The sequence below is a fragment of the Talpa occidentalis genome, unplaced genomic scaffold (genome assembly GCF_014898055.3).
Source record: "Talpa occidentalis isolate TD23 unplaced genomic scaffold, MPIMG_talOcc4v2.1 talOcc4.6, whole genome shotgun sequence".
NCBI lineage: Eukaryota > Metazoa > Chordata > Mammalia > Eulipotyphla > Talpidae > Talpa > Talpa occidentalis.
The window spans coordinates 66,243,229-66,256,500 of record NW_023604972.1 but is presented as its reverse complement, the minus strand read 5'-3'; the positions used below and the strand labels follow the sequence as shown (position 1 = coordinate 66,256,500).

Below are 13,272 nucleotides of genomic sequence, written 5' to 3'. Positions count from 1 at the left end.
GTACAGGAGATGTGAGAAGCGAAAAATCTCTCCTTGGAAAGTTGCAAAGAAAGTGGTGTCATTAGATTTCAGCTAAGATAAATAGGTGAAGAGAATGTTAATTGAAGAGCTTGAAGTTAGATTAGTTGACATATTAGTCCTGTTGTATTTTTAGTACAACAATATATCGTATACTGTGATTATTTTACTTACATAAATTTCAATGCTGTTATATTAAATATGTTAAACAGTACATCACATTTCCTTTTGCAGGAAGGGGAACTCTCAGAGGAATATCCAGTACAAAAATCCAAACATTTGATATGGTCCTAGTATTGACAGTAATGATTAGTCCCCAGCCCTGCCCACTGGTCCTTTAATCCATAAGTAATGTTAAGTCCTATAACTACCATGTATAGTATTGAGTAACACTGGTCCTAGAGGGAAATGCATTCAATTTTTCCATCAGCAATATTTCATCTCTTCTATTTGCAAATCATATATCATACCTTGATAGTTGGTATTTAATATCCAAAGTATAAAAAATATTACCCTGGATTAAAACATTTCCTTCATACTACCCCTTCCCCCAATTCTTTTTTCAGGTAATAAATATTCTTGCATCTAGGCACCTGGTAGGGCTCCAGTTTCATGGGAGTAAAGGGAGTAATTGTTAGAGATGAGAATAAAATTGGATGAAAAGATGTTTAGGAAGTTGGGATAAGAGGCTGCCTGGGAAACATTTAGTATTTTAATTTTGCTCCCTATCCCTAATCCTGTAGAAAACACAAACTGTTTTTAGAGCCTTGTGGTGTATTATTATTAGTTAAGATGAAGAAATAAATAAGAAATGAGCAGTCTGTCCTGTACTGCTGCTTTTCTCATTGGTGCTTTTCAAGGAATACTCTCTTCATTCACTGAACAAAAACTTAAGCTCTACTAGCTATCTGGAACACTGTTTGTGTAGTTAGTGGGGGAATAGCTCTGAGTTGATAGTAAATTTAAGTACTTTTGGAATAGAGACATTTTCACAGAATTGGATTTTGACATGAGAAGTAATTCATTCATATTATAATTCATTTATAATTTATAACTGGTGGACTATGTAGATTATTAGTTGAGAATACAATGATGACAGGAGTCTTGTCTTCAGAAGCTTAGTAAGAAAGGTAAGTAAATAAGCAATTCCAAGTTTGTGTAAGTGAGATAGTTGGTAAGCTTTAGCTGGAAACATAGGGGGAGAGAGGATCTAACTGTCAAAAAGAGAGGAATCTTTAGGGAATTGCCATCTAAAATGAGTCAGCATTAGTTAGATGAAAAAGTGGGGACTAGAGTCTTGTAGGAGACAAACTAGTGAGTTCAATGAGTTGGTGGTGAGTACACAGGACTCCAGGTGGTTGGATTATAGGTGGTATAGTTGCGTAGTCATGGGTGAAGGTAGAGAGGTATGAAGGAAATTTCAGTTTTAAAAACCAGTAATCTGTATTGAAAGAGGGGGTTTCAATTTGTCTTGGTTTTCTCTCTCCCCTTTTAGAACATAATACTGAGTTTTCACTTCGAAATCTTTTACTTGGTGACTCCTTCTAATTCTTAAAATGAATATGTATTTAGGTGCTATTTGGATAATCCAAGTCACCTAATGTTTTCTGATTTGGTTGATGCTAGTAGGGTTGTTTTTTTTTCCTATTTAATAAATTTAAGTTATAGTCTGTTTTTGCTTTATATTTAAAATTCAGCAGTAAAAAAAGACAAAGGGGGGGGGCCCTCCCTAGTAGTGCAGGGGGTAAGAAGCAGTACTATGAGGCTATCTGCAGCCACTACAAGCATGAGTTTGATCCCCGGCCAGGGAGCTAGCTAACCCACATGGCTCAGCAGACCTCTCCTGTCTCACCTGCTGCTTCCCTCAGCAGTGTATTTCAGTCAGGCTGCCTGTTCTGTTCCCCACCTGTCTCTGGTGAATCCTCTCAATGCCCACATCTCTGGTCTGTACCCCAGTTCTTGTATGCATAAATAAATAAATCTTTAAAAAAAGACATAGGGAAGATAATCAAAATGGAAGAAAATGGGATAAAATTAGGCAATACCATGTGCATCATCCAAATTAGGAATTTGGGGATATTGGCATTTGGTTTAAAGGTGTAACAAAGTGTAAATGCCATTATTAGATTGTATATTCTTTAATGTATTCCAAATTTTGTTTTTATTTGGAGGTTTTCTTTACTAATTCTCATGTATTTCAATGCTAAATTTGTGTGTTGTGAATTGATAAGTGCTTTGTTAAATAATTTATGATGTTTTTATGATATTTTAAAGATTAAAGTGATGGTAACTTTTAATCATGTTTTCCTGGGAGAAAAACTTTAAAAAATAAACTCATCTCTGTATGCCTCTTCCCTGAATTCACCATGATACTATAAACATTTGGTACTGTTTTGGTGACCATAAGTCACAAGTGTTACCTGTATGGGGCTTCCCCGGTGGCGCAGTGGGTTGAGCGCAATGCTGTGAAGCTGTCGGCAGCCTCTGCAGTGCCAGTTTGATCCCGTCCAGCTGGCGAGGGTCCCACATGGCAAAGCAGACCTCTTCTGCCCTGCCCACTGTGCCCCTCAGCAGTGCATTTCGTCAGTCTGCCTGTTCTGTTCCCCGCTCTGTCTCTGGTGAATCCTCTCACCCTCCTGTACATCTGGCCTGTACCCCGGTTCTTGTATAAAATAAATAAATAAATCTTTTTTTAAAAAAAAAAGTGTTACCTGTATTAATAGAGTTTATAAGCTTGTAAAATTATACCTTTGGGACCAGTCTTTTAGCTGTTTTAGGTTTTCAGTAAATACCAAAGTATAAAACATTAAATAAGACATACTTTTAAAAAAACAGGCTAGCATAAAAATCTTCTTTTCAACATTTAGTTCTTAAAAGATAAAAAAAAAATCTTATTTATTTTTTTGAAAGTAGGATAACATTGGATGTCCTAAAACTGAAATTTTATAAGATTAGGGCATGTTAGGAATTTAGGAAAACTTTTTCCCTATTTATATGCAAATATTTAAGTATTGATTAGGTAAAATGTTTGCAAAAGGTAGTTTTGGATTTATGTTTTATTAATACTATAGCTGCGTTGTCAAAATTGCCAATATAACATCAAATAAAATAAAACCTTAGTGTTTTTACCTGTCATATTTTCTAGTTGAACAGCTTTTGACCATCAATTTGAACTTTAACTAGTGGTAGTAGGCATGATTTCTGATTATTTCTTTTCTTGAATAGGAAATGCAAACTAGTCCTATTGATTTTCGTGGATCTTGCTCTAACTGCATATTTCCTTATTTGAAGCACCTGTGTTTTTCATTATCTACACGATGACGCCTAAATTTTTTAACCTAACAGACAAGGTTGAATTCTTTCACCTGAAAAATTCCCTTTTTTTTTTTTTTTTTTTTAGATTTCTTTATTTATGCATACAAGAACTGGAGTACAGGCCAGAGGTCTGGGGTGAGGGAGTCACCAGAGACAGACTGAGGAACAGAACAGGTAGATCTACTGAAATACCTGCTGAGGGGAGCAGCTGGTGGGCCAGGAGAGGTCTACTGCTTCATGTGGGTATCCTGGAACTTTTCTGCAGTGGCTGCGGACAGCCCCACAGGTTGCGTCTTAACCCCTTGTGCTTTAAATGTTTCATGGCTAGTTCTGATGCTCCTTTTATTTTGAATCTTTCATCATTACCTAGCAGGAAATGATCTCATCTTCCATCTTTTGATACATATGTTGCTGTGTATTAAAAGTTATGTTGTAAATATATTAGGTCCCCAGCTACATTATAAATTCATGTCTTTATATCATCTTCATTTTTCATTAATATGTACACAATTCTTACTGCACATTAGGTTAGGTTCTAATTGTAGAGGAAACAGCATTGCACAAGAATCTAGGTTCCTTTTCTCATGGAATTTAAGTTTCATTTTGGGAAACTGATAAGGAGGACATAAAATTAAATAGACAGTTTTTGAGATCTTAAATGATTTGATGATTAAAAACATGATGTGATAGTTTCAGGATTATAACAGTGCTGATAAGGTGATCATGAAAGATCTTTTTGAAGATATGATATTCCAAGATCTGAGTGATACCAAAGAGCAATCATTTGAGTTCTGGAGACTGAAGAAAAGGCAAGTGCAAAGGCACAAGAAGCTGGAAGGCTGGAGCAGAATAGGATGTAGATAATGCAGTGACTTGTAAACCAAGGGAAGGAATTTGAAGTTCATTCTAAATTCACAGGGAAACCAATGGTGATTTAGCTTTTTCATGGCTCTTGTGATTACATGGGGCCCACCCAGGAAAATCTCCCTATTTTAAAGTCAGCTAATAACCTTTAATTGTATCTGCCACATCCTTTTTTTTTTTTTAAATTGTGTTTCATGTCTTTTTTTTTTTTTCCTTAAGATTTTATTTATACAAGAACCAGGTTACAGGCCAGACGTGCGGGAGGGTGAGAGGATTCGCCAGAGACAGACAGAGTGGGGAGCAGAACAGGCAGACTGACAAAATACACTGCTGAGGGGATTAGCGGGCGAGACAGAAGAGGTCTGCTCGCCATGTGGGTTGTTCCGAGGCTGGCGGGGATCGAACTGGCACTGTAGAGGCTGCGAACAATTTCACAGCAGTGCGCTCAACTGCCTGGACCACCGGTGAGGCCCTCTGCCACATCCTTTTTATCACATAGTGTAGCATATTCACTAGAGTAATACCAGGGCATGTTTAACCTAATATATTTAACATATTGAACTTCATATAAGGACAGTTAAGCAGAATTAATTCCACATAACCATTTTTGAGTCATTCTGTTTTTCTACTATGCCCACTATCTGGCATTACCTTGTATTTGTCACATCTCTATAAAACAACCCCAGACTGTTTCTCTTTGTTATTTAAATTAACATAAAATTGTCTTCTGTATTTAAAGAAATTGTATCCTGAATATCGCATAGAGAAATCAGAAATAACTCAGTTATAAAAAATTTGGGGGTAAAGAAAGTGGATTGTGGATTCCAAATAGACATTTTCAAAACTGAGTTTTCTTGTCTTTATTTACTCTGATTATAAAAAAATGTGTTCATTTAATAAATGCTTATTGAGCATCTATTACTGTAGGGCCAGGTTCTCTTATGGTCATCAGGATGATAATAATTGAACAAGTTAACTTTTAATGAGGCATGAGAACCTGAAGAAGTATAAGCAAGTCTGGGAGATAACACTAGTAGATCTAACCATGTGTAGGGAATGCCCATGAGTCCTGGAGGTGGAGCAGTTTGATTAAAACTGGTTTAGGAGTTAAGACTGCCACTTCATTGTGTTTGGGCTTGGATGACTTTTTTAATTCCTATAATTCTCAGTTCTCAATGCATGAACAGTGATTTATTTCTTTGTTTTCAATCTCTACAGAATTTTTATTATGATTAGATGAGGTTATTTATTTGTTCCACATAATGTCTGCCACTAGTTTAGAAGCAAATTTATGAAACTCAAGAAGTTTAACTCACCTAATTGGATGGCCCCTTTCTAGGCCCTTGCAGCAGCCCTAGAAATTGTGAGTTAATTTGTGCTTTCCTTAATAAAGCACCCACCCAACTTATCAATATGTATACGCTCCTGACCCCACAAAATGTGAATCTGCCTTTGACAATATGTTAGGTAAGAAATAAATGTTAATATCTCTCCCTCAAATGCTGTGACTTCATATGTGTCCAACTAAAAAGTATTTAACTTTTTTTTTTTAAAAGATTTATTTATTTATACAAGGACTGGGTACAGTCAGAAGTGCGGGAGGGTGAGAGAATTCAGCAGAGCCAGAGCAGGGAACAGAACAGGCAGACTGACAAAATACACTGCTGAGGGGAGCAGCGGGCGCGGCAGGAGAGGTCTGTGCACCATGTGGGACCCTCTCCAGCAGCGGCCGGGGATCAAACCGATGCTGCACAGGCTGCGGGCAGCTTCGCAGCCCAGCGCTCAACTGCTGCGCCACCAGGGGAGGCCCCAAGTATTTAACTCGGGAAAAAAAAAAAGAAACGTGTTAGGTTATGGAAATTTTATAAAATTCAGAAAAATTAAAATTTATGCAATCCGTTGTCCAAGGAGGACGGTTGGTATTTTGGTTCCCTCTTCCTGATCTTCTCTGTGCAAATATATAATACATTAAAGAAAGAAAAAGCTAATTGGTATCATATTAAGCATACAGTGTTCTACATTTTCACTTAATATTACATAATGTGTATAAAATTATATATCTTATGTGATAATTTTGTTTCTATGGATTTCACTTTTTGTTTAGAGTTCACCTATAAGTGCTACCATGCAGTATTTGGCTTTTTCTGTCTAGCATTTTTCACTGAGCACATTATCCACAAGGTCTATCATGTTTCAAATGGCAGGATTTCCGTCTTTCTCATGACTAAATAACATTATATTGTATATATACTACATAATTTTTATTCACTCAGCCACTCCCCACTTAGGTTATTTCCACATCTTGGCTATTAAGAATGATGCTACAGTAAAATGGAAGTGTAGGTATCACTTTCATATCCTGTTTACATTTCCTTTAGATAGTATCTAGTTGTGGGATTGCTGGATCATATGACAGTTGTGTATTTAATTTCTAAAGGAACTTCAGAATATTTTCCATAGTGGCTGCACCAATCTACTTTCCCACCAGCAGTGCACAAAGGTTCCTTTTTCACCACATCATTGTCATTTTGATTTTGATTTCCCTGAAGTTTAGTGATGTTGAGCCTCTTTTTTGTGTGCATATGGCCTCCCCACCAGAGTGAAGTGGGAGCTTTGACAGCAGAAGCTAGAGTAGTACTTGTTACTTCTTAGTCTTGGCAGCATTAAACAAATACCTGGGCTTCAGCCTCAGAGATTCCAATTTATGGTGTCAGTCTCCTCAAATGATTCTATTATGCAGCCACCAGACCTCAGAAACTTAGTCTCAAGACTATATTAAATTTTACTCACCTCTAAGGTCTGGGGTTTTATTTAAAACATCCATTTTCTGTGTAGAGAGTTGTATTTTGCAGTAATAGTCATTTAGCACCTGCTCTACAATTATCTAAGTGTGTCTGCATTGCTGCCCTTTGGAGATTAATTTTAAATCATTCCTTAAACTAGTATTTAATGAACACCTGGTTGTACAAAATATTGTGATTATATACTATGTGACATGCAAGATAAAATCAGATGTGGCTGTTGCCTGAAGCTTCTTCCAGTCAGGAATGGGAAAGGAGATATACACACAAAGGGTAAAAATTCTGTACTTAAAAGATAGATGCAGTGGAGGTTGATAGATTATTACATGGAAATGTATGTTTACATTGAACTTTATTTTGAACCAATAGTTTTTAATAATCTTACTTTTTAAAAGTATTTCACAATTTGTTTGTTCCCAATTACACATTTGATCCTTTCAACAGCCCTGTAAAATGAGCCAAACAGATATTCTCATTTTACATTTAAACAGTCAAGTCTTAGAATTGTTAGTCTTAGAATTGTTAAGTGATTGATCTATAAAGCTACAAAATGAGATATTCAGAACTTTAACCTGCAGTCTCCAATCTTCATATGCTGTAGCCTCCTACTGTATCATTGAAAAGGTAAAGGGCTGTCTATTTAAGAAAAGTTTTAGAAATGGTTAATTGTTTAGTTTGATTAGAGTGTTATTAGTATACAAGTGCTGAAGTAACTGGAAATAAAGCTGTAATAGGCAGAATAATGGCTTCCCAAAGGTGTCCACTTCCTAATCACCAGAACATGTGAATATGTTAGTTTAGCATATGACTGAAGGGTACCTGAGGGCCCCAAACTAAGGGCTGTACTTTCTGAAAGGGATCCAGTCATCTGCTCACACAACAGCAATAAAATTACTAATACCTTTCATGGGCAAATACCTAGTAAAACTGGCTTAGCCTAAAATGGGTCTGCTGAGGTCTGAAAGCTTCTCACAAGTCTAAGGTACGTTGGCAGGGACCCAAGAAAGGAGTTAGGACCACAACATGGGTCCCAGAGATTTGGGGCAGAATGAGCTATCACATCATTTGTCTCTGCAAAGAACTAGGAGCAGCCTCCTCATGTCTCTCACCAATATATCTCTTCTAAGTGTCTCTACATGTCTCTCCTTGTATCTCTTTCAACTTCTGGGTGGAAGTCAAAACTAGAAGGGCCAAGCCCACAGGTGTTCACTTATATGGCAAGCATAGTGCTTTATTCCACCCCTAGTTCCCTGCACCCCCCCACCCCTCACCCCCCCCTTCAGAAAGTCAGATTGATGGCATGCTGGGAGTTGTAGTCCTTGGTGCCTGAGATATTTTCAACATGGGTTCTAGTCCATGAAAACATTAGGGAGTAGAGTTCATTTAGGATGTCATTCATAGGCTTAGCATTTGCACCTTAAGCCAACAATAGATTACTTAACAAATGGAAATTAAGATTGCTAATGAGGTAACCTGAAAAATAGGAAGATTATTCTGGATTTATTGAGGTGCATCAGTGTCTTTAGAGTGAGTCCTCAAAATTGGAGGAAGGAAGCAGAACAGATAAAATCAAATAGATAATGATAAACACGGTCAGAGTGCTGCAAGTTGAGGACTCAACCTGTTGTTAGTTTTGAAGATGGAGTAAGTAGGCCTTAAAACAAGGAATTATAATTGGTCTCTAGAAGCTAGAAAGGACGAGAAAACATTCTTTCTTAGAGCTTCCAGGAAGGGGCTATAGCCTTTGATTTTAACTCATTGAGACTCATTTTGGACTTTGAAACTACAAAACCACAAGATAATTTTGTTGTTTTAAGCCATGACATTTGTAATAATTTGTTATGGAAGCCATGGGAAACAATACATTTAGGAAACTTTAGTGTAGGAAGATAAGTTAACTTGACATTCAGGGTACAACACAAACTCCAAACTATCTCAGTTCCACTGTCAGCCTTGTAAAGCCATGTAATATTCTTGAGCAAGAATCAAAAAATACCTTGATATTTGCTCATTAGAGAGGAGGAAGGGTAGAGGGGAAAAAAGCTAATATTCTGTTTTTAATACTAGGAACATGTAAGAAACTTCCTCCCTGAACAAACAGATAAAATCCAGCTTATTGGAAGATGGAAGACTCTTAGCTCTCACTTAGTTTATATATCACAAAAAATTCTGTTGTCATTGCAACATTTTAACTACTTCCTATGACCCATGAAAACAAAAGATAGAATTGGTCTTTATAAGTAGTTTGACCTTGAAAATATGACCCATTTGATTCTCGTCCTGTGTCTTTTCATCATATCATAACCCAGTATAAGTAAAGATTGGAAAGTTTTAATGAATCTTAGCTGTACTTAATGACTCAGCACCTGGAGAAGTTAGATTTACACTCAAATGATTTTTCAATACATAGTTATTACTTTTGAAGGGAAAAAACTTGTTCTCTTCAGAGGCATAAATCTTTCTTTACCTAATGTCTTCAATAAAGAGAAAAAGTGTTGACACAGCACAAGAATCAATTAAGAGAACTGAAAGAAGTGCTAATCATAACTCATTTTATATTACTTAATATTGCTGCCCATATTCTTCATCTGTTTTTAAAATAAGTTTTAAGGGCCTCCCCGGTGGCGCAGTGGTTGAGCGCTGGCTTGCGAAGCTGCCCACAGCCTCTGTAGCGCCGGTTTGATCCCCGGCTGCTCCCCGGCCTCCAGAGGAGGGTCCCACATAGCTGCGCAGACCTCTCCTGCCGCCCGCTGCTCCCCTCAGCAGTGTACTTCAGTACTTCTGCCTGCTCTGCTCCCGCTCTGGCTCTGGTGAATTCTCTCCCCCTCCCGTGCTTCTGACTGTACCCAGTGCTTGTATAAATAAATAAATAAATAAAAATAAGTCTTAAAAAAAATTAAAAAATAAATAAAATAAAATAAGTTTTAAATTATGTCAGATATATCTTTGTTAAAATAGTATGCAAATTTTCAGACATTAAAAATTCTGTTAATCCTATTTAGTCATTAATTATTTAACCTGCAAAAGGTTCAAAAGGTTATTTTTAAAACATGAATTATATGTTCATATAACATTTACTCAAAACAGTCAAACTTGTCATAATAAACATCAGTATTTGAAATCGGGCATGTTTGTCAGTGTAGTTTTACAATGGCCTTCACATACAACTCTTTAATTTTTAATCAGAAAATATTTTATTGCATGTTATGTATATTGTAAATTATATTTTAAAATAGGGATGACCAGAACTTTAGTCTTCAATATATAAAAATCTAGTAGTACAAATTAATGCTCAGTGACCTGATGTCTACAAATTTGACTCAATGCATTTTGATTATGTTTTTAATAATATTGTTTAAAATAATGAAATATATTTTTAAAAATAAAATTGAAACCAAAATTTTGTGGACATTCTGAGGAAACCAGTTTAAAAATCTTAACTGAACAATGGTGTGTTGGTGGTGGGTAAACTATGGTGATCACACCTAAGGGGAGAAAGACTGTATTATGAAAAAGTGAACAAGAATATAAAATATGATACATTTTCAATAAAAAGTAAATAAATGAATATTAAATCAAAACCCTCCAAAAAATAAAAAGCTTAGAGTTTAGTTGGCAATACTGTAAATTGTCATTTTTAGATGGCTTGCTTTTATTTTATTTATTATTTTTTAAAGATTTATTTATGTATATAAGAAGTGGGGTACAGGCCAGAGGTGTTGGGAATGAGAGGATTCACCAGAGACAGAGTGGGAAAAAACAGGCAGATCGACTGAAATGCACTGCTGAGGGGAGCAGTGAGTGAGACAGAGTGGTCTGTTGCCCCATGTGGTTAGCTCCGTGGCTGGGAATTAAACTCTTGCTGCAGTAACTGCGGATAGCTTCCTAGTACTGTGACTTAACCCCTTGCACTACCAGGGAGGCCCAGATTGGCTTGCTTTTAGATTTGAATCATAGTGATAAATGAACATGTAATTGTCATAGTATTCTTTAAATACATGTCATTTGAATCACTAACTTCTGTAATACATATAGTAAAAATTTAAGCAAATATTTTGCCTACAGAGTGGTCTACTAAATAATAGCTTGTATTGTAGTCTCGGTTAAAAGTAAATAGACTTAGTTGTTTCTTGGGGTAGTATGAAGTTATTTTTAGGAAATTCTAAATGTACTTTTTACAGTGTATTCATTTGTACATTGTATGAATGTATTAGGAGCTTCTGAAATATGTTCTTTGTTTTGAAGGACACTTATCCAGAAATTAGTCTGAAGTTTGTCACATTGACTATTTAAATAATTAAGTTCTATTTAGTGAGTCATGCACTTTCAGTAAGAGTACCTTGAAAGCCTTTTGTAAAACTAGGTCATCCTGACAAAAGGGATATTTAAGACAGAATCAAATTAATTCACGTTTCCTTTTTTCAAATGTGAAGAGAAATTGTTTCTAAATATCTTTAAACTTTGGACCTCCCCTGGTGGCGCAGACGGTTGAGCTCAGCGCTGTGAAGCTGTCCACAATCCTGGCCGGCTGGCAACAATCCCACATGGCGCGGCAGACTCCTGTCTCGCCTGCTGCTCCCCTCAGCAGTGTATTTCACTCAGTCTGCCTGTTCTATTCCCCATTCTGTCTCTGGTGAATCCTCTCACCTTCCTGTGCGTCTGACCTGTATCCTGGTTCTTGTATGTATGAATAAATAAAAAATCCTAAAATATATATAAACTTTGAACATGTAATTTTTTTAATTACTAGTAATATGTGGATTTATTTGTTCTGTAAATATTTAGGGAGTATTTGCAATTTACCAGTCACTGTAATATAGAGGCAGACAGAAAAATATCCAGAAGCACAAAGGAAAAGCAGAAATCACTCTATAATTTTACCTTTCAAGGGTAATCGCTATTACATTTATTGGTGTATATCTATGACCATTTTGCTATATGTCCATTGCTTTTCTAATATATAACTTTAATAATATGGAATTGCTCCCATTTTACTGTTTAATTGCTTGCTTTTCATGCTTGTATGTGAAAGATTAAGGAAAGGTACTCTTTATTTAAATTACTCTTTATTTAAAATACTCTTTATTTAAAATTTTTTAAGTAACCTTTTAGATTAGAAATAGATCAAGCCTCAGATTAGTAGTAAACTAACAGCACTTCCTGAATCAGGGACTTTCCTAAATTGTTGCTTCTTATATATTAGCTCCTCCAGTCTATTTCCCATTTTATAGAGACAATTGAAGCAGAGTCTTTAACTAAAATCACATAACTAGTAAGCAGCAGTAGATTCAACCCAGACCTCATGACTCCATGATTCATATCTGAACCACTCTGCATCATAGCTTTTCTGGTAACTGTTTTTTTTTTTTAATTGAAACACATTTCATGTGATTTCAAAAAAAAATTTTAATGTGAAATTATTGGTTGTAATACATATAATAGAATTCGGTTTCTCTGCTGCAAAAACGTAAATCTTAGCGATTGAGGTGTGATTTATTATTGATCCGTATTATTCGTTTGTAATACATACAATAGAATTTTGTTTATGCTGCAAACATGTAAATTTTAGCGATTGCGATGTAATTTATTACCCATCCAACTCTAGCATCTCATGTTAATCATTCTGGTTTATGCTCCCTCACCCCACCCTATTTAGCATGTCAGCTTCCCAGTGGTTGCCTGAGTATAAGGGCAGTGCAGGGTGCTGGTGCTGGTGCTGGTGCTGGTGCTGGTGCTGGTGCTGGATGGGGGTGATGGCTAGGGCTCCTGCGTTGTGGCGGGGCGGGGCCCTGCGTCTGCTGAGTGCTGAATGCAGGTCGGGAAGAAGGGCTGTGTAATCCGCTGGATGCGGACCAGGACACTCCCCATTCCCATCGGCTGCCAGCCCATTCATTGGCTGTGCGCAAGCACATGTGACCGACATGTGGCTGTATTGGCGCAGCCAGCCTGGGTGTCACTGGAGATGGAATGGAGGTGCTGCTGGACTCAGAAATGGGGTAGGTGTTGGAGCCACGATGGCTCGTCTTGCTGCGGGTGAGGGGGTAGGGGATTCATTTCCCCTTGCACTGTCTGAAATTCATGACCTTTCCTTGGGCACAGGGTCGTCTGCCACATAACAAGTGAGGAGGCAGGGGCGTCTCCCTCCCACTCCCCTGCTGCAGCACGGGAAATGGATTTCCTGTGCTGCTGATCCAGGGGTTTTGACAGGAGAGGAAGAAGGGGGGAGGGGTAGGAGTGTTGAGAGGAGTCTGGTGAAAAAGAGCTGTTTTTGAAG

The 13,272-nt window shown here is 37.0% G+C and overlaps 1 protein-coding gene across 11 annotated transcripts in view; it reads left to right on the top strand.

Annotated features, from left to right (window-relative positions):
• The window catches only part of APC (APC regulator of WNT signaling pathway), a 182,081-nt gene that overhangs the window by 24,272 nt on the left and 144,537 nt on the right, over positions 1-13,272 (top strand). For 4 of the 11 annotated variants that reach the window (XM_037529866.2, XM_054688101.1, XM_037529864.2 and 1 more), the window contains exon 1: positions 12,811-12,994. The exons of 6 other annotated variants lie outside the window; for them this stretch is intronic. The gene's annotated coding sequence lies outside the window, so the exon portion shown is untranslated. Of the gene's footprint in view, positions 1-3,418; positions 3,508-12,810; positions 12,995-13,272 lie in introns of those variants that run through there. One more of the 11 variants, XM_054688098.1, reaches the window with a different exon arrangement.